Source organism: Dromiciops gliroides, chromosome 1 (genome assembly GCF_019393635.1).
Source record: "Dromiciops gliroides isolate mDroGli1 chromosome 1, mDroGli1.pri, whole genome shotgun sequence".
In the NCBI taxonomy this organism is placed as follows: Eukaryota; Metazoa; Chordata; class Mammalia; order Microbiotheria; family Microbiotheriidae; genus Dromiciops; species Dromiciops gliroides.
In genome coordinates, this window is record NC_057861.1 from 398,426,433 (window position 1) to 398,448,368 (window position 21,936).

The following is a 21,936-nucleotide window of genomic DNA, read 5'->3' on the forward strand; positions in this document are numbered from 1 at the left end:
ATTGAAGGAACAAAATTTCAGGACTATGAGTGGGTTCACAACTCCACCAACAATTCTGCAAGCTATTTTGAATGGAATTTATCTTTCTACTTCTTTCTGTTGGATGGTAGATCTACTATGGGCATCAATATCTCTGTTTTACAAATGAGGAGTTTTAGGTTCAAAGAGATTATGACATATTCAAGAAAGGGGGGGTCTGGGATGTGTTGATTCTCCCTTTGATCAAACAGGTGATATAGAAATTGATAAATCCCTTTGACCAATATTTGAGTGACACAAGTCACAAACCCCAAGACCTTCTTTGTAATATAGGCCACCCTCTCATTGTCATATTCGTTTTCTCATTAATTGTTAAACAATCTGGCAAAGAATTGAAAATTGAGGGAATGCCCATCAATAGGGGAGTGGCTAAAGAAGTTGTGGTATATGAATGTAATGGAATACTATTGTGCTGTAAGAAACGATGAGCAAGAGGAGTTCAGAGAAAACTGGAAGGACTTACATGAACTGATGCTGACTGAGAGGAGCAGAACCAGGAGAACACTGTACATAGTAACAGCAACATTGTGTGATGAACAATGGGGATAGACTTGGCTCTTCTCAACAGTGCAACAAAACAAAACAGTTTCAAAGAACTCATGATAGAAAATGTTCTCAACACCCAGAAAAAAAGAACTGTGAATTATTAATTCAGATTGAACCGTACTGTTTCTACTTTTGGATTGTTTTTTTCCTTCTTTTTTGAGGTTTTTCCCTTGTGCTCTGATTCTTCTTTCACAAGATGACTAATGTAGAAATATGTTTAATGTGATTGTACATATACAACCTATATCAGACTGTTTTCTGTCTTGGGGAGGAGGGAGGGAAGGGAGGGTGGAAGAAAAAAATTTGGAACTAATCCTGTGAAAACAAATGTTGAAAATTATCATATGTAAATGGAAAATAATAAAATACTTAAAAATAAATTTTTTAATTGTTAACCAATCAGTTGATTGCCACCATTGGGAACACCTACTCTTCAAAGGGCATATAAACTGTGAGCCCACCACCATGAGGGGTCTTTGGTCTAAGAGAGACCAAATGACCACCCTTTCACTAAATGCTGGCATTATTAATAAAATTATTAAATTACCCAGGAATTATGTCTCTCAAACCTTTATAAATGCCACGCTTCAAAATGTATAAATTACCTTCCTAAAGATTTTGTATAGATAAGAAAACTGGCATGTTGGTCAGTGTTTTGTCTTTTGGTGGGGAGGGGTTGAGATTTTTGGTATGGGGAGGGTCTGAAATTTTTTCCACATCTCTGGTAATAATAATATCTGTAATAGTACTTCTATGCAGAGTGCATCGTGTTAAATACCAGGTTGGACAAATCAAAAGCCAGAATTAAGGTTGTCAGGAGAAACATCAACAATCTCAGAAATGCAGGTGATTCCACTCTGATGGCAAAAAATGAAGAATTGAAAAGCCTCTTGATGAGGCTGAAAGAGAAGAGTGTAAAAGCTGACTTTGAGCTCAACATCAAAAAAACTAAGATCATAGAAACTGGTCCCATCTGTCTCTGGCAAATAGAGGGAGAAGAAATGGAAGCACTGTCAGATTTTATATTCTTGGGCTCAAAAATCACTGCAGATAATGATTGCAAACATGAAATTAAAAGACACTTGCTCCTTGGTGAAATCTCTCTCATTGTATACCATATATTTTCCCCAATACTATTGTTTCTTCTCATTTATTATAAATTCTGATCTTCACTCTGATGAGTAAACAGTCTGACAACACAGACAGCTGAACCAGAGATAATTACCATGTCCAAAATGAATCTTTTCAGGGGAGGGAGGAAGGGAGAAAATTTGAAACTCAATTTTTAAAAAAAAATAAATGCTTGGAGCAGCTAGGTGGCACAGTGAATAAAGCACAGGCCCTGGGGCAGCTAGGTGGTGCAGTGGATAGAGCACTGGCCCTGGATTCAAGAGGACCTGAGTTCAAATCCAGCCTCAGACACTTGACACTTACTAGCTGTGTGACCCTGGGCAAGTCACTTAACCCTCATTGCCCCGCAAAAATAAATAAATAAATAAACAAACAAACAAATAAATGGTAACAATTGTCTTTACATGTAATTAGAAAAAAATAAAATACTAGTAAAAAAATAACAAAATAAATCGGTTCCTGTCTATTAAAATGTGGTCACTCTCATTCTTTGTAATGTTATTTGGTGCTCACCATGACCAGAACCTACCAACATACTATTTGGAGAAAATATTCATGATGTAGAGGTATGAAGCTTCCAGATAATCTACAAGTCTTTGGCTCCTCTCATTTTTTTCATCTTGAACCATATTTTTTCCCACCCTCATTTTTTCCCACCTTTGCATTGAGATCACAAAGTATCAGAATGTATATTGATTTGATTTTAAGTGACTCATTTAATTCTTTAACAAATTTCTCTGCCAATTTATCATTAGCAACTGAAGTTAATATAACCCTTCAATTATTTTCATGGTGGTCTTTTTCTAAATACTTATGATTAGTCCTGCAATAACTGATGGCCCTATCCTATGAAATAATATTTCCTGTAGCTTTGGAAAGTATGATAAAACTCACTCTAACAAAACCCCTTCTACTATTTTCTTTGTCTCTCCCAAGAATATCTGTGGACCATCTTTCCATTTAGTGGCTACTTCCTTCTTTCTCTGGTTTCGTTTATAACAAAAATGTCAAGTCTGAACTTATTCAACCCTGCCAGCAACATGTCTACTTGTTAGTCATTGGCCAAGTGTCTCATATTTAGAGGAACAAAAGTTAGTACTTGAACGTATAAAAACTGTGTGGTTCATAGTAACTTCTCCCTTCTGCTATAATCACTACAGAAACAGGAGGGACTGAGAACTATTCTTACCTTTTCTTTTGGCAAAAAAAGCTATATTACTAAATGGCCAGCCTACCAGTGGTGTGCCTCTATATGATTACCTAGGCTACTCCTTAGAAAATAGACTCAGATTGCTCCCCAGGGCAATGCTTGAACCTTTTTTCATCATGGTAGAACCTACCAGAGCTTAAGTTCTATTGCCATATTCTTAACAAACCCAGGTGAGATGTTCAGGTAGGACTTTTGGAGAGGGTTTATAGTCTATTGAAAGTAAAATAAGTGTTTTGAAGAAGAAGGAGGAGGAGGAGAAGGAGGAGGAGGAGGAGGAGAAGGAGGAGAAGAAGAAGGAGAAGAACAAAAAGCAAGCATTAAGGGACAAAAAAGACCTAAGGAGACCTTTAAAAATCAGGAGAAGGGAAGAAGGAAGCACTGACTTAGTAATACATTATTAAAGTCCATGGTCTTTTTTTGTTTGTTTGTTTGTTTTTTGGTGAGGCAATCGGGGTTAAGTGACTTGCCCAGGGTCACACAGCAAGTAAGTGTCATGTGTCTGAGGCCGGATTTAAACCCAGGTACTCCTGAATCCAGGGCCAATGCTCCATCCACTGCGCCACCCAGCTGCCCCTAGTCCATGGTCTTTTAAAAGTATCTTTTATGGTTGAGATGTGGGAGGCCACTCTAGTAGAAAGACAGTAGGCAAGAGTCAGAGGTGAGCTAGAGATTCATTCCTCCTCATCCCAAAAATGAGTAGAGAAGGAACAGAAATATCTTTGGTCTCTCAACAAGATTGGTAACCTCTGATAGAATAGAATAAAGGCTATGGAAGAGAGTAACAGGAATGAAGATATTTGAAGATAAGTCCCCTCCCCACTAGGGAAAAAGGAGATAAAAGTATATCATTCAAGAACATTCCCATGGGAAAAGGGAAAGGTTTGTGACTGAGATAAGAGATGGGGGAGGAGTATGGCTAGAAGAAAAGGAAAAAATGGGGGGGAAATACAAATCTAACAATCATAACCTTCAATGTGAATGCAGTGAAAAATCCAGCAATGTAAAAAAGTAGCAGGAAATGACAACAAAAAACCTTCGTAATTTATTATAGAGAAGAAATAAATATAAAAATCAAGACACAAAAATGGGAGGCTGGGGGAAAATATTTCATCAAATGAATCCAAAAAAGGCAAGTGATGCAATCATAATTCTAAGAAAGATAAACAGGGAAACTACTATTCTCAGAAGTACCACAGACAAGGAAACAAAAGCAATATTAAAATATATAAACCCAATGCGATAGCATCTAAATTACAAAAGTAACAGTCAATTGAAATACAAAAAAGAAAAAAAACATAGAAAGTAACTCATAGGAGATGTTAATATTTCTATCAGAGCTAGATAGAGGAAAACAAAAAGGAAATTATAGAAATGAATATACTATCGAAGCTATATTTGAAGAACTTATGATATCTTCTGGTTGGGATCATTAAAGAATATGTATTTCCCAGCATCATATGCTATTTTTTGTTTGTTTGTTTGTTTGTTTTTTTGTTTTTTTCAGGGTAATGGGGGTTAAGCGACTTTCCCAGGGTCACACAGCCAGCAAGTGTCAAGTGTCTGAGGCCGTATCCGAACCCAGGTACTCCTGAATCCAGGGCCAGTGCTCCATCCACTGCGCCACCTAGCATATGCTATTTTTTAAAAAACAGACTATATGTTAGGGTACAGAGGAATTATAAATAAATATTAAAAGTCAGAAATATTCAACGCATCCTTTTTTTTTAGCAACAATCATTTATTTTATTTTCCATTTACATGTAAGGGTAGTTTTCAACATTCATTTTCATAAGATTTAGAGTTCCAAATTTTTCTCCCTCCCTCCCTCCCTTTCCTTCCCCCTCCACAAGATCACAATCAGGTTATATATGTATAATCCACAAGTGTTCTTTTTATCAGTTCTTTCTATAGGGGTGCATAGTAAGCTTCCTCATTAGTTCCTTAGGATTGTCTTGGATCATTTGCACTGCTGAGAGTAGTTAAGTCATCCACAATTGCCCATTGAACAATACTGCTGTCACTATGCACAATGTCCTCCCAGTTCTGCTCACTTCACTATACATTGATGTTCATTAGTCTTTCAAGGTTTTTCGGGGATCACCCTGTTTGTCATTTCCTGTAGCACAAGAACATTCCACTACAATCATATAACACAACTTTTTCCATCATTCCTCAATTGATGAACATTCCCTTGATTCTCAATTCTTAGACTCCACCAAGAGTTGCTATAAATATTTTTAATACAATTTTTCCCCCTTTTCTCTTTTTCATGATTACTATTGTTAACTGTTTCCCTTCCATCCTATTCCCTTCCCCAAGATATTTATTCTATTATCCATCTTCTTTCATCCTATCACTCTTCAAAAGGGATTTGCTTCTGTCTATCCCCTCCCCCACTCTGCCCTTCCTTCTTTTGCCCCCCTCTCTTTATCCCTTTCCCCTCCTATTTTCCTACAGGGTTAGAGAGATTACTCCACCCAACTGAGTGTGTACATTATTCCCAGTTTGAGCCAATTCTAATGAGATTGAGGTCTTTGAGCCAATTTTGATGAGTGTTAGGCTCATTTACTGCCCAGATTAAATAGATTACTCCACCCAGTTGGGTGTGTCTGTTAGTCCCTCCTTGAGGCAGCTCTGATGAGTTTAAGGTCTTGGAGCCTTTTCTGATGAGTGTAAACTTCATTTACTGCCCTGCTCCTCCCATCTCTTCCCCCACTCCATAAGCCTTTTCCTGTTACTTTCCTGTAGGATTTCACTTCTGCCCTTCCCCCTCCCCCAGTGAATTCCCTTCACCCCTCAATTTAACCCCAAAGATGTTATCATCTAGCTAAGTGACATAGTGGACAAATCATCACCCCTGGACCCAGGGGGATCCCAGCCAAAACCCAGCCTCAGACACAAGACAGTCGCCCACTGTACAACCCCAGGTATGTCCCCCAGCTCCATGAAAGATGCTGTGGAATGCATAGAGCTTGGTCAGACATCAAAGACACCAAGGTCATCCACTGATTCCAGGACATCTCTAGTCATCTTGACTTTTGTCTCGCCACTGGACTCTGATGACTCTAGAAGAGAAAGTGAGGCTGATGACTTTGCACAGCTCTGCCTCACTTAAATCCAATTTATGTACAAATCAAAAAACATCAACTATACCATTTTACCTACCTCAAAGTCCTGTGGTAACAGACAAGGGATGAAGCAGCAGGTGGATACACTGGGAGCTATAGTCACCAACTTGCACACAGGTGGCCCAGACCATAGGGTCGTCTTCTCACTGGACTGAAGCAGCAGTTCCTGGGTGTCTGCACAATCTTTTTTAAGGACTGCACTGCTTACCTCTAAGCATGAAGAGTCTAGAAAAGGTACCCTAAAAATTATCTGCTTTCCCCAACCTAACTCTGGCCTGCTTACTGCAGCAGGCAGGGATCCTACCCTGTGGTCAAAACACAAAAAGATGTACAAAAACTTTTGCAAAAATGATCCTACTGTCTCAAGTAAAATTAAATGTGGTCACCTTATTTCTGTCCCAAGTTTGGGGAAAATTAGCTGGGGTTTCTAATATATTTATTACTTATAAATTAGAAGCTTTAGCGCCAGTTTTTTGGGCATTAAGCATTTATTAAAACATACCAAGTATTAGTAAAAAGAGAACACCTGGGTGAGAAAGTTAAGAAAAGGCCTATCTAGCCTAGAGCTGCAGCCTGGACTGCTTCTTCCTCCAAGTCCTCCACCATGAGCTTGTCCAAGAGACAAACTGAGCTTCCTCTGGGTCTGGTGGAGAGGCGGTCCCTACACACCGCTCCAAGTTAATTGGCCAGCATTACCCAAATCCTTTGGTTCACTGGACTTCAGCAGAACATGCCCGAGGTCAGAGAACCCACCCCCTCTCAGGTTCTCAGGTAGGTGTGGTTTCAATCAAGTCAACTTCAAGTGAGTCAATCAGCAAACTCAATCCAATCAATCTTAATATAATCCCCTTGAAGGGGCAGGGGGAGAGGGGCCTCTGGGTGTTTCAAAACTCATTATTTTCTCACACCACTAACATGGGAGACACTGGCACAGGACAGCCCAGCATGGTGTGCCCACATCAAAGAAGGTACTGTGCTCTATGAACAAAGCATAATTGCAGTAGCTCAAAAGAAACATGAGATATGCAAATTTAAAGAAATCTCCACTCCAAATGTTCATATGGACTATTTGTGCCTGCCCTGTGGTAAAGCATTCTGAACTCATACTGGTCTGATCAGCCACAGTTGGCACACTTTACCTTGACCCCAACATAGTGATGTCATTTTGGTCCTCTTTGAGGACAAAGGACAACAACAAAAAAAGACAAATTATATAAAATGTTTAAAGAACAATTATTTTCAATAACTGAGAAGGAAAATGCGCTACCAAACTCCTTTTATGAGATTAGTGTGGTTCTGCCACCTAAATAGGGAGGATTAAAGCAGAAAAAGGGAACTATAGACCAATATCACTTAGGAATATTGATTCAAAATTTTAAAATAAAATACTAGCAAATAGACTATAGTAATGCATTTTTAAAAATTGTTTACTATATGGGGGCAGCTAGGTGGCACAGTGGATAGAGCACCAGCCCTGGAGTCAGGAGAACCTGAGTTCAAATACTTGAATACCTCAGATACTTGACACTTACCAGCTGTGTGACCCTGGGCAAGTCACTTAACCCTAATTGCCTCACCAAAAAAAAAAAAATTATTTACTATGATCAAATTGGATTTATACCAAAGTTACACATTAAAAACAAAAATAGTAGATCCTGGCCCACTACAAAATCCCAGCTGAAGAACTGAATTAGCAAATGGGAAGGGGGGAAGAGAGGACCTTCTAAAATGAAAGAATGTTATAGTTTAAAAGAATCTCACCAGCCTTAGATACTTGACACTTACTAGCTGTATGACCCCGGGCAAGTCACTCAACTGTTATCGCCCCCAATAATAAGAATAAGAATAAGAATAAGATAAAATCCCAAAGGAAGAAAATAAATGAAATAATCATAAATGAAACTGGGGTAAGGGAGGAAAAGAAGAGAACTAATGAGGAAATGAAGGAAGAACTGAAACAGGAATTACAAATTAAATTAGAACACTTGGAAAAAGAAGAATAAACACTTTAGTGCAAAAAGTGGACAATATTACCACATAGTCTGGTAAATAGAATACAGCACACAGAACTCAATTCATTGAGGCAACAAGAAATAATAGAACAGAATCAAAAGACTAAAAAAAAAACTACCAAAAACAACTGGCCCTTAAAACAAGATAAGAAGAGATAATTAAAGAATAAAAATCATGACCAAACTTAAAACCTGCATATTCCATTTCAAGAAATCATAAAAGAAAACTATTAGGTAGAGCCAAGAAGGCAGAGAAAAGGCAGGGACTTGCCTGAGCTCTACCCCAAGGCCCTCCAAATACCTTTATGTAATAGCTCAAATCAAATTTTAGAGCAGCAGAACTCACAAAAATGCAGTGAAACAATTTTCCAGACCAAGACAACTTAGAAGGTCAGCAGGAAAGGTCAGCTGCACCACAGTAAGAGTGGAGTACCATCCAGGGTAGGTCATGCCTGTGCAGCAACAGAAAACCAAAAGCAAGTCTTGGAGTGACATAATCAGTGGCAGCAGTACTGACCTCTCAGCCCACAGATGGTAAGGGGGTTGGACAACTAGTCAGAAAGAGAATATAGGGGTCTCTCTATTGGCACTGGGAAGGACTCTGTTGCATTGCCCATACTTGGATCTGGGTAGCAGTCCTGAGTCTCGGTCCCAGTGCAAAGAGGAGCACTAGTTCACCAGAGCTTGAAGCTGAAGGAGATCAGGGTTCCTGGTCACAGTTTCAGAGTAGAAAAGAGTACTTATAGTCATTCATATACCAGTGCACAGTACAGAAAGAGTAGTAAATACACCTCTACGCAGATCATACAACTTTGAAGAACTGAAAACCTACAGATCTTCAGAATTACCTCTTAAAACATCTACACAAAAATCCTGAAGCTTGGAACAGTGCTCCCTCCACTGGGAAGCAGAGCCACACTTTAGCATAGTTAAAAGTCAAGAAATAGTCTGGGGAATACGTAAACAGCAGAAAAAGTCCTATGTTACTAAAAGGTTACTGTGGTGCCAGGGAAGATCAAAACACAAACTCAGAAGATGACAAAGTTAAAACTCCTACATCCAAAACATCAAAGAAAAATATGAATTGGGCCCAGGCAATGGAAGGATTTTTTTTTAAATCAAGCAAGAAAGGTAGAGGAAAATTGGGAAGAGAAATGAGAGTGATACAAGAAAATCATGAAAAAATCAGCAGCTTGGTAAAGGAGGCATAAAAAATACTGAAGAAAATAACACCTTAAATAACAGAATAGGCCAAATGTTTAATAAAAAGGAAGAGAAGAATGCCTAGAATAGAAGAATTAGCCAAATAGGAAAATACACACAAAAAGTCACTGAAGATGACTCCTTTAAAATGTTTGCAGAATTGCCCAAATGGAAAAAGAGGTACTAAAATCCACTGAAGGAAAGAACTCCTTAAAAAGTAGAATTAGCCAAATTTTTTAAATGCATAAAAACTCACTGAAAAAAATAATTCCTTTAAAATAGAATTGGGCAAGTAGAAGCATCAAGAGGCATCAAGAAGCAAACAAAACTTAAAAAATAAAAAACATAGAAGAAAATGTGAAATACCTCATTGGAAAAACAATTAACCTGGAAAATAGATCCAAGAGAGATAATTTAAGAATTATTGAACTAACTGAAAGCTAAGATCAAAAAAACAGCCTCGGCATCATATAAGAAATTATCAAGGAAAAATGCTCTGATATTTTACAACTAGAGGGTAAAAAAGAAATTGAACAAATCCACCAATAACCTCATGAAAGAGATCCCAAAATGAAAACTCCCAGGAATATTATAGTCAAATTCCAGAGCATCAAAGTTAAGGAAAAAATATTGCAAGCTGCCAAAAAGAAATAGATCATGGAATCACAGGGAGGATAACACAATATTTAGCAGTTTTTACATAAAAGGATTGAGAACTTGGAATATGACATTCTGGAGGTTCTAGGAACTAGAATTATAGTCAAGAATCACCTACTCAGTAAAACTGAGTACAATCCTTCCAGGGGAAAATGGATATTCAATGAAATCGTGGACTTTTATGTATTCCTGATGAAAAGACCAGAGCTGAAGAGAAATTTTCACTTTCAAATATAAAATTCAAAAGAAGCATAAAAACGTAAACAGGAAGGAGAAATCCTAAGGGATTTAATAAAGTTAAACTGTTTACATTCCTACATGAGAAAATGATACTTGTAACTCCTAAAATCTTTTTTTCTTATCAGGGCAATTAGAAGTATACATCGACAGAAAGCAGAGGTGTGAATTGAATGTAATTGGATGACTATGTAAAATTAAGGGCTGAAAAAGAAGAATGCACTGGGAGAAGAGGAAAAGGAGAGGTAGAATGGAGCAAATTATCTGACATAAAAGAAGCCTGAAAGATTTTACAGTGGAGGGGAAGGTGGGGGAAGGGGAAAGGTGAACTTGTAAGCCTTACTCTCATCTGAATTAGCTCAAAGAGGAAATAACATACACAATCAGTTGGATATAGAAATCTGTCTTACCATAGAGGAAAGTAAAAGAGGAAGGGGATAAAAAAGAAGGTGTAGGCTGATAGAAGGGAGGGCAGATTGCAAAAAGTAAAAGTCAGAAGCAAAATACTTGAGATGGATAGGGTGAAAGGAGAGAGTAGGATAAACAAAGGGGAAATAGGATGGAAGGAAATATATAATTGGTAATCATTACTGAGAAAAAATGTTTATAGAATGTTTCTCTGATAAAAACCTCATTTCTCAAATATACAAAAAACTGAATCAAATTTATTGAAATAAGGGCCATTCCTCAATTGATAAATGGCCAAAGGATAAGAACAAGTAATGTTCAAAGTAATCAAACTATCTTTAGTCATATGAAAAAATATTCTTAAATCACTATTGATTAGAGAAATGCAAATTAAAACAACCACCACACACCTATCAGATTAGATAATATGACAACAAAGGAAAATGATAAATGTTGGAGGGAATGTGGGAAAATTAAAACACTAATGCATTGTTGGTGAAGTTGTATACTGATTCAATCATTCTGGAGAGCAATTTGGAACTATGCCCAAAGAGATATATTAACCCAGCAATACCACTATTAGGTCTATATCCCAAAAAGACTTTTTAAAGAGGAAATTACCAGGGCAGCTAGATGGCGCACTGGATAGAGCACCGGCCCTGGAGTCAGGAGTACCTGAGTTCAAATCTGACCTCAGACACTTAACACTTACTAGCTGTGTGACCCTGGGCAAGTCACTTAACCTCAATTGCCTCACTAAAAAAACAAAAACAAAAACAAAAACTGAAGAGGAAATTACCCCTCCTCCCCACCCAGTTAGAGCTGAGTGGCTGCACTTCTCTCTTCCTCCGAGGGCCCCTGAGGCCAGAAAAGCTCCCAAATAAAGTGGTTGATGGCCTCAAAGTACTACTTCTATAGAAAACAAGTATTTCATTTCTACCTCCGTCTCCAGTAATTGGCACATAACTAATGCCTACCCTTGTTGACTCATTGGCAGCCTCCGATATGTGGGAAGAGAAAGGACACAGCTGTGAAAAGAAAAGAGCATAAAGAATACATGCACGGAAAATGGGCAACCAAGTACAAGTGAATGATATTGTAACTCACCATTTCTCCTTGGGATTCCCTGGCCCCTCTCCTGTTGGACTGGCTGAGCTGACCCAGGCTTGCTGAGGCAGGATATTCCTGGCAGGCCTGTCAGGGGGCATTGCATCAAGAAAGAGCTCAGTAGTTCAGGTGTTCAGGGACCTGGGATGTGCTGTGATTGATTCGGATGCCATTGCCCACCAGGTAGTAAAGCCAGGTTGCCCTACCTACCATCATATCGTGCAAGCCTTTGGACATGAGATCCTGCTAGAGAATGGTGAGATCAACTGCCTGGCCTTGGGAAGCATCATCTTCCACTATTCTGAGAAGCACAAACTGTTGAATGCCATCACCCATCCAGAAATTCATAAGGAGATGCTGAAGCAGATCCTGAAGTACTTGGTTCAAGAGTGATCTTGGACATCCCCTTGCTGTTTGAAACCAAAGCAATGTTACAGTTCATGAAGCATACAGTGGTGGCATATTGTGACCCCCAGACCCAGCTGTCACGTCTGATGCAGCGGAATGGGCTGAGTTGAGAGGAGGCTGAGGAACAGATTGCAGCCCAACTGCCCTTGGAAGAGAAGTGCCAACTGGCTCGGCACATCCTGGACAACTCAGGGGAGTGGGAAGTCACCCGCCGACAAACCCTCCACCTGCATTTCCAGCTAGAGGATTCCCTGGACTTTTTACCATTGAGGCTTGGACTGTTCGCTGGTTTTGTCGGCCTCATATACCTATTCTCTCCACACCTCCTGCTTTAATAGTGCCCCTAGCCCTTAAACACCTACCCCCAGGGCATACAGCTCAGCCTTATGAGGCTGAGGCTGAGCAAATGGGTTTTGAACACTGCTCGAGAGAAGGCAATGTTCTATTCTGTCCTTCCCTCCCACAGATGGAGTTGTTTCCTTTCCCTTCTGTTAGGCAAACCTGTTGGGCTAAGAGGTTGGGGGAAAGGTTGGCACTATTGCCACAAAAAAGACGACCTTGGAGGGGGCACTGCCCACTCCTGTGTTAGGAACTAATTTACCAATGTCTCTTTTTCCTTACTCTGTCCCAGTGGCTTCTTTGTGCCTTTGGTAGCACCCATAGTTCGTGCTTTAGGGTGATTTTTAAAAAAACAATACAAAAACACTGGTAAGAATGATCCTTGGGGGGCACCCACTAGCTGCACACTAGGGTGCCTCCTTCTCATGAGAAGAAAATAAAGCCTTCGTCACTTCGCTGCTGAGTTCCTGAGAATTATTGAGAAGAGGATGGATTTTTCCCTCACAATTGGAGGTCCCACCGAGATGTAAGGAGCTGGGGGGACCCTCCCTCCATGTTCCAGCACTCTCAGTGCTATTTACCAGTGATGGTCGGAGCCTGGAGGGGGGCCACCCCACCCCCACCCCCCAACTCCTGAATCCGAGGAATTCAGCAGAGATGTCGCAAACGCAGAGTGGAGCATGCTCACCAAGGGGGGACTTCTGACCTAGACTCCTCCTCTTGAGTTTCTAGTTTACCAATTTAAGCCTGGAGACTGGGTATTGATGAGAACCTGGAAGAGCAACAAGTTGGAACCTGATTGGGAAGGGCCGTTCCTGGTGTTACTTTTCACTAACATTGCAGTGAGGACTGAGGAGCAAAACTGGACTCACTACTCTCAAGTAAAAGGGGCATCTTTTCCAGAAGAAAAATCAGAGCCAAAACATGAGCAGTGGACTGATAATAAGGAATCTGATCGACCGAGGGTGAAGTTTAAAAAGACTTTAATGTACAATATACCAAGCCTGGTACAGAAAGGGGGAAGGGAGGTAACATTTTGGGGTAGTGGGAGCTGCTCAGGCAAATAAGTAGTGGAGGAGCAAAAAGGATTTTTTAATATGGGCATCTGAAGGAGGAACTGATCCTTTAGGAAAATCTCATGGATCCTACATCCCCCTATCCTTTTAAGACTCCAGAAATAACCTCTCCAAGTACAGAAGGGAAATTAGGAAACCCTGAAACTCCTGAGTTACAGGCCAGTGAAGTTAAGGATGTGAGACAGCAGAGACAGAGACTGGGTTTGGAGATTCAGATGCTCAGATGGAATGGGTCAGTGCTTTGGGTCAGCTGCCCATATTCTAAGTCCACATTTTAGCCTGGAGTGGTTCTGGTGTCTCCTTCAATTATACCAGAATGGGTTGGCAAAGGGTGAGAGTTGCAGGGATTTGGAGCTACTCTTCCCTGTAATAAAAAGGACAGCAGAAAAGATCATAGCCACTTTTGTTGGAGTCCCAGGAAACCATCCTGCCTGTCTCTCCAGATGGATGAGAGGTTTTCTGGTCTTGGGTAATATGAGTTGTGTCCAAACATGGGAAGTAACCGAGAACAACTCGGTAGAATTTTCATCCCTGATCCTCCCCTGAGCCAACCTATGGTAGTATTGTGGTGGAAGATCAACCTTACCCCCTAACTGGGCTGGGACTTATGGGCTGGTGCGACTGGCCACCCCCTTTACCATGACACCTGAGCATTTCTCCAAATCTGAGTCTAAATCAAGAAAGAAACACAGCCCAGAGGGGCAAAAAGGGTCATCTGATGATCGAATCTGCCTAGATAGCACAGGATTCACAGATTTAGACCAAAAGGCAGAGGAGATATTCAATAAATGGAATGAGAGGAGCCAAATAGTCAAAAAAATAAAGAGGAGGGATTGTGAGAAATGGGTAGTTGTCTCCTCTCAATGTGGATATAACAGTCAGTCATACTCCTCCTGACCTGTTTGTAGGAGAAAGGTCTCAGATCCCCTCCTCCCACTCAGGTTAGCAAGGTCACATGGTTCAAGGAGCCCTGGTCTCAATAAGGTCTGCTCCAGAGTTGTGTCCATATAAGGAAGTATAAGGTCCACTCCTGAGTTATGCCCATACAAGGAAGAGAGGTGGGAATATTGCGTTCCGATTAGCTAGTTTTTGAAGGTAGATTGTAACCCCACCAGTGATGAAAAAGGGGAGGGTCCATTCACGTTAGGGACTAGGGTATAAAACAGGGCCTAAGAGCCCCCTTTCTGGGTACCCACTAGCTGCACACTAGGGTGCCTCCTTCTCATGAGAAGAAAATAAAGCCTTTGTCACTTAAAAAAAAAAAAAAACTCCTTGGGAGTTATGAAGAGGTCAGGGAGAGAGAGGTGTTACCCAGCAGCCTTTGTATCAGTCCAGAGGCTTCATAGCTCCTGAGAGCTGAAAGATCCTTGGCACCACCAGAAAGGAGATTAACTTTAAAGAAAGCCTCCTCTCTTCCCTGCCCTCCCTTCATCTGCATTTGAAGTAGCTCCTGTGAAGCTGTGGGCAATTGTAGCTCCCTAGGACTAGTGTTGTTCCTTTCTCGGAGCTCAATAAATGTCCGTGGATGAACACTCAAAAAAAAAATTAAAAAAGGAAATTACCTATATGTAGAGAAATATTTATAGCAGCTCTTTTAGTGGTGCAAAGAATTTGAAACTGAGGAGTTGTCTATCAACTGGGGAATGGCTGAACAAGTTGTTACATATAATTGTGATGGAATACTATTGTGCTATTAGAAATGATGAGCAGGACACTTTCATAAAAACCTGGAAACACTTACATGAACTGATGCAAAGTGAAATGAGCAGAACCAGAAGCACATTGTACACAGGAACAGCAATATTGTATGATGATCTACTGTGAATAAATAACTTAACTATTCTCAGCAATCAATGATCCAAGACAATTCTGAAGGACGTCTGATGAATGGTGCTGTCCATCTCCACAAAAAGAACTGATGGAACCTGAATGCAGATCAAAGATACTTTTTCTTTACATTCTTTATTTTTCTTGTTGTTGTTATTGTTGTTTTTTGTTTTTTCTTTCACAATATGACTTAAATGAAAATGTGTTTTGCATGATGACCTAAGTATAATCTATGTCAAATTGCTTGCCTTCTCAATGGAGGGGGAAGAGGAGAGAATTTAGAACTCCAAATTTTTTGAAAAAAGAATGTTAAAGCTGTTTTTACATGTAATGAGGGGATAAAAATATTAAATTTTTTAAATAGAAAGCTATCCCCAACTATTAGAGAAAGAAAGCAAAGTGAAAATAAATTTATGTCACCTCCTGAAAGAAACCTCAAACTAAGCACACCTAGGAATAGCATAACCAAACTCTAGAGTCCTTAGGTCAAAGAAAAACTGCTATAAGCATCCAGAATAAAAGAGACTATCAAATAACTACAGGCAAGATTTTATATAACAGTGCTAAAAGGAAAAGAAATTTTAAAATCTTACATACTAAAAAGCCAAAGAAAATGACTCAGTAAATAATAACTTATCTTGCAAAACAAAGAATAATTTGGGGGTGGAGGACAGTTGGTGAGAGGAAATGAATCTTTAACAAAATAGAGAATTTTCAAGCATTTCTATTAAGAAAACTAGGCAGCGGGTCAGGTAGGTGGAGCAGTGGATAAAGCACCAGCCCTGGATTCAGGAGGACCTAAGTACAAATCTGGCCTCAGACACTTGACACTTACTAGCTCTGTGACCCTGGGCAAGTCACTTAATTCCAATTGCATCACCCCCCCAAAAAAATAAATAAATAAAAGGAAGAAAGAAAACTAGGCAGCATAGAAACTTTGACACACAAATAGAAAAGACAAACCAAACCTAGAAAAGTAACTACATTATATTAAGAAGAAGGAAGGATTTATTATTTCTCATAATGGAAGCACATGAGAAGTATGTGATAGTATGGAGATAGCAGGGAAAGCAAGCATCTGATGAACCTCATTCATATCTGAATCAGGAGAAGGAAGATAGAACACGTACACAGAGCTTACTCAGTGTAAACAGATACTAAAATAGGGAAACAGGGACAGGGAGTAGGGGAGTTTGAAAGAGAAGACAGAATTGCAGAGGGTATAATCACATGCAAAACAAACTTCAGTTCAAGACCTTATAAAGTGGAAATTAAAAGGAGAGAAAAAAGGTTAGGATTCAGCAACTTAGATACGGGGTCAATGAAAAGAAGAAAGGCAAAAGAGGAGGGGCAGACCACTAGAATTATAAATAAACAATTGATCCCATTTCCTTTCTTTCACCATCTTTTTTTTTTCTTCATAAAGAAGAAAAAGTGGGAAGTAGAGCAAAGAAAGGGCATATTATAAAAAAGGATATGATGAAAGAAATCACACTTAATTAATAATTATAGCTATGAATGTGAATGGGATAAACTCCACGGTGGTTAAGGTGAAAGAATGGATTAGAAAGAAGAATCCAACAATAAGTTGTTTACAAGAAATACATCAGACACAAAATTTCACTCAGTGTCCAGATGAAGGACTGGAATAGAATCCATTATACCGCAATCAAATCCTAAAAAGTGCTAATAATCAAATGGAAACGAAATAACTAAATCCTAAAAACTAGTGAACCAAAGAACAAATCATTAAACTGATAAATAATTTTATTAAAGATAATGACAACAATAAGACAACATACTGAAATTTTGAGGGTGAAGACACAGAAGTCCTTAGGAAAAATCTTATTTTTCTGAATGCTGTATCAAAAAAGTAGAAAGGAAAGCTCAATAAATTGTACGTGCAACTAAAAAAAAGAAACGAGAAAATCAACAAATTTTAAAACTCCAATTAAACCCTAAAATAGAAATCCTGAAAATCATCAAAGAGACTCAGAAATTTTAAGGGAAACGGAATAATTAATAAATAAAAATAGAAGCTTTAAAAACAACATTAAAATAGATAAGCCAATTTATTTAAAAAGAAAAAAAGAGAAAAACCAAATCATTGATATCAAAAAATGAAAAGTCACAACAAATGAAGAAGAAATAAAGAATATTGTTAGAAACTATTTTGCCAAACTATATGCCAGTCAAACTAACAACTTTAAATGAAATAAATGAATACTTATAAAAATATAAAATAGCCAAATTAATAGATCATGAAACAAAGGGTCTAAATAATCCAGAATAAGAGGAAGAAATGGAACAAGCTACAAATGAACATCCAAAGAAAAAAACTCCAGAACCAGATAGATTCAGAATTTAATTCTATCCAACATTCTAAGCACAATTATTTCCAATGTTATGTAAACTGTTCTCAAAAATAGTAAAACAAAGGATCCTATCAAATTCCTTCTGTAATATAGATATGGTCTTAATATGTTGACCAGTGAGAATACAAAATATAGGGTTGGTTTAATAATATGCTTAATTAATCATATTAATAAGAAAAACATCAAAAATCATATGATTTTATCAATAAATAGAGAAAAAGCTCTTGACAAAACTCCAGGCCCAGTGTTCTTTCCACCTGGCTGCCTCTGGGTGGGAGGGTAGTTAATGGGTAGTGATGGGGGGGGGATGAATATCAGTAAACTTTTTTTTAAATAGAAGTGCAGAAGGGATACAGAGTAATTTTATTTCTACCTTGTTAAACTTTATATATACATATCTATATACACATACATACATATATGCATATATGTATGTATCTATATTTCTTAAACTGTAATACATAAAGAGTTTCTTACATAATCCTCTTTTTATCTTGAAATGTTTATTTGTAATTATCATTAGTAATAATAGGTAGAATTTTTTTAGGGTGTCCTGAAATTGGGACTAAAACAACACTAAGACTTTTGGGGCACCCTGTATGACGTTTTAAAGTTCACAAACTATTTTACATATTTTATTTCATTTGATTCTACCAAAAACCCTGCAAGGTAGGTGCTGTTATTAGGTAAGTGCTGTTATTATATCCATTTTATAGATAAGGAAACTGATACCAAGAGAGGTTAAGTGACTTACCCTTGGTCACACAGCTAGTAAGAGTTATCTGATAGATTAGAAAGATAGCCAGATGATGATGATGATAGATAGATAGATAGATAGACAGACAGACAGACAGACAGACAGACAGACAGATAGATAGATAGATAGATAGATAGATAGAGATTCAAAGTCAGACCTTCCTGATTCCAAGTCAAGCACTTTATCCACTATGTCTGATACTGACATCTCCCACATGTCCACTGACTACGAATGAGACCTTTTTTGATGTTGTTCTTTGATATAACTTTAAACTATTTCTTCTCTCCCTCCTGGGTGTTACTCGGTTTTCAACTTTAAGAGTCCTGCCTTCCCATCTTTTTATTTTGGGTGAGGAAGTCAGTCAAACAGGATAAGCAAGCATTGTAATGGATGTCAGGTTTCAGTACATTCTCTTCATCTCCAAATCTACCTTTTCCCAAACAAAACAGCTCCTGTTCTCAAAGATTTTACATTTCATTTGGTTAGGGAAGAATAACATGATAATTAAATACAAAATGTACATAAAGGAATTTTTTCAGAGGGGATGGCATTAGCAACTGGGGGAGATCAAGACAGACTTCTTGTAAAAAGTGGCACTTGAGCTGGGTGTTGAAGAAAGCTAGAGATTCAATGAGGTGGAGGTTTTCAATGAGGTTTTTTTTATGAATTTACATAAATTATATTTACAACATATATGATGATTTCACATTAGACAATAGGCAATCTCTTTTCCTTCCCTCCCCTTTAACCCAACTTTTAAAAATTATAACTTAAAGAATATTAAGTGCTGGGGCAACTAGGTGGTGCAGTGGATAGAGCACCGGCCCTGGATTCAGGAGGACCTGAGTTCGAATCTGGCCTCAGACACTTGACACTTACTAGCTGTGTGACCCTGAGCAAGTTATTCAACCCCCATTGCCCTGCAGAAGAAGAAGAAGAAGAAGAAGAAGAAGAAGAAGAAGAAGAAGAAGAAGAAGAAGAAGAAGAAGAAGAAGAAGAATATTAAGTGCTTTTAGAGACCTGGACTTTCCTAAGGGCATGGATTCAACACATGAAGAAAAGATTGTGCAAAGACCTGATCACCAGAGATGACAGATTAGAACTTTATCTGACACCTTAGGACCAGTCTTGTAAGTACAGGGAGATTAACACCAGGTTAGCTGTGGGGCAGTAAGATATTTAACACAGTAACTATCAAAGCTCTTTTAATAAGTTGTGGAATTTCTGATGATTTTTATGATTGTGGGAAGATTTCAGGTTTGCCAGAAGGAGTGCCCTCATCCATGAAATCACATATCCTTAAAGTACTGAAGCAAATAGTCCTTCTGAGACATCAGCGTTTCCTGTTCATTGGCAGAATTTTTTCCCATGTCCCTAGGCTTTGGTGAACAAAATTTTAAATATGGTTTTTAAAAATGAAAAAAAGTAAACACAGGTGTTATATCATTTCCCACCAGGCTGCACTCTCCACTTTTCTCACATGTCCTCCTCTCCCCCAAACATCTACATCCCGTGATCAACTGTGATAGACTTGGCTCTTCTTACCAGTGCAGTGATCCCGGACATGATAGAAAATGTTCTCCACATCCAGAAAAAAGAACTGCAGATTCTGAATGCAGATTGAACCATATTGTTTCTACTTTTTGGCTGTTTTTTGTTTTCTTTTTTGAGATTTTTCCCCCGTGTTCTGATTTTTCTTTCACAATATGACTAATGCAGAAATATGTTTAATGTGATTGTACATATCGATCGCTTTCTGTCTTGGAAAAGGAAGGGAAGGAGGGAGAAAAAATTGGAACTAAAATTTTTATGAAGACAAATGTTGAAAACTATCTTTACATGTAACTGGAAAATAATAAAATACTTTTATGATAAAAAAAGCTACATCCTGAAAACTCATCTCATCCCTGGAATTCACACCTAGAAAGCCTCTCCCTCTGTTTGGCTGACTCTTCTCAGACCTTTCATTTAAGGAGGATGCCTGGGCCAGCCATCTCTTTATTTCTCTGAATAGGTTATCTCTCCCCAACCCTACTCCCCACCCCATGAGAGGATGACACAGGAACATCACAGTTATTTATAATCTTATACAAATCAATTTTATTACCAGTCAGTAGATGCTATAACCAATCAATCAATCAATAGGCATTTATTAATCACCTGCTATGTTCCAGGGACCTAACAAGGTACTAAAAAAGAAAAAGAGAGACAAAAAAGTCCCTGACTTCAAAGAATGGATTGCCTTATTTCCCCCCAAAATGAGAATTTACTGGAAGCGGCAACACTGAGACACCCAACCGTCTCCCCTCCATCCCCTCCCATCTTGTTTCCATAATGATCCCGGGCATCCTGTAGGAATTAAGGAGTCCCTTGGCCAAGCAATTCCATGGAACTTTCCCCGTGGTGAAACATGGGGGAAGGAAGAGTCCTGTTGGGTGCTAAATATTCCATGGCGGACAGAAGAAAGAATTCCAACAGTTCCCTCCCCCCTGACCCCTCGTTCCCCCTGGGACGAGCTTAAACTGTGATTGTCAGAATTGCTTTCAAAATGTCACACTCTCTTCGTGTTGTGCTGTACTATGCCACTAGGTGGCACCAAAACACTACAATGAGCTGTTGCGCTTTGGTTTCTTTTGGGGAACGAATAAAAATTTGATCATATAAAGGTAAGTAAATAAGTATTGGGGGTTATTTGCGGACATCGGGTGTATGTACGTGTCTCTAACTTCCAAGTTCTGAAATAGCCATGTCATACAGTACAAAGACTAATGGAAGAATATTAAGGTCCAAGGGGAAAAACTCCATTAAGCTTCCGACTTTTTAACCCAGGGTTGGTCTCCTATTTGGGAGAAAATGTGTTATACGTTGTTGTTGTCTAATCCTGTTATTCCCTGGGGAGGAAGGTAGGAGGAGGAGGGAGAAATACAAAAACAAAGCTTGTATAACCTGCTCCCAGTCAGAAGGGATAGAAAACCTTGAAATAGTATAGTTGTTACCGACTGCTTATAGTGAAGGGTCAGGCAAAAACCAAAAAGTGAACCGCGACTATCGTGTTAGCTGGACAAGCTGGTGAAGGTACTTGGTAGCTCGGGGGCGGTGTTTGGGGGATGGAGATGAGAAACAACTTTGTGAAAGGAAGTAAGGGCCTTTCTCCATCAGCCCAGTGTTTGGAGCCCATTCATAGCCCATCAGTGGTATTAACCAGCAGGGACAGCAAAGCCTTGGACCGGCTCTGGCTCACTGAGGGCTCCTCTCTAATAAGGCATGACACAATAGGGTGGGTGCAAGAGCAGCCCTGCCTGTCCTCAGAGACTAAGCTAATCTAGCCCGTCTTCTGAAATGTCTATGGACCAAAAAGCACAGGTGGGTAAAGTGCCGTCAATCAAAGCTAGCACCACCTGGTCGCTTCAACAGACGTTTCCTTCCCTGCTTTCCTTACTACCAGCCCTACTCGTGAGAACACACGCACGCGTGTA

The 21,936-nt window shown here is 39.0% G+C and overlaps 1 pseudogene; it reads left to right on the forward strand.

Moving 5' to 3' along the window:
* Positions 1–8,514: 8,514 nt before the first annotated feature.
* Positions 8,515–12,421, forward strand: LOC122749720 (annotated as a pseudogene).
* The last annotated feature ends 9,515 nt before the right edge of the window (positions 12,422–21,936 follow it).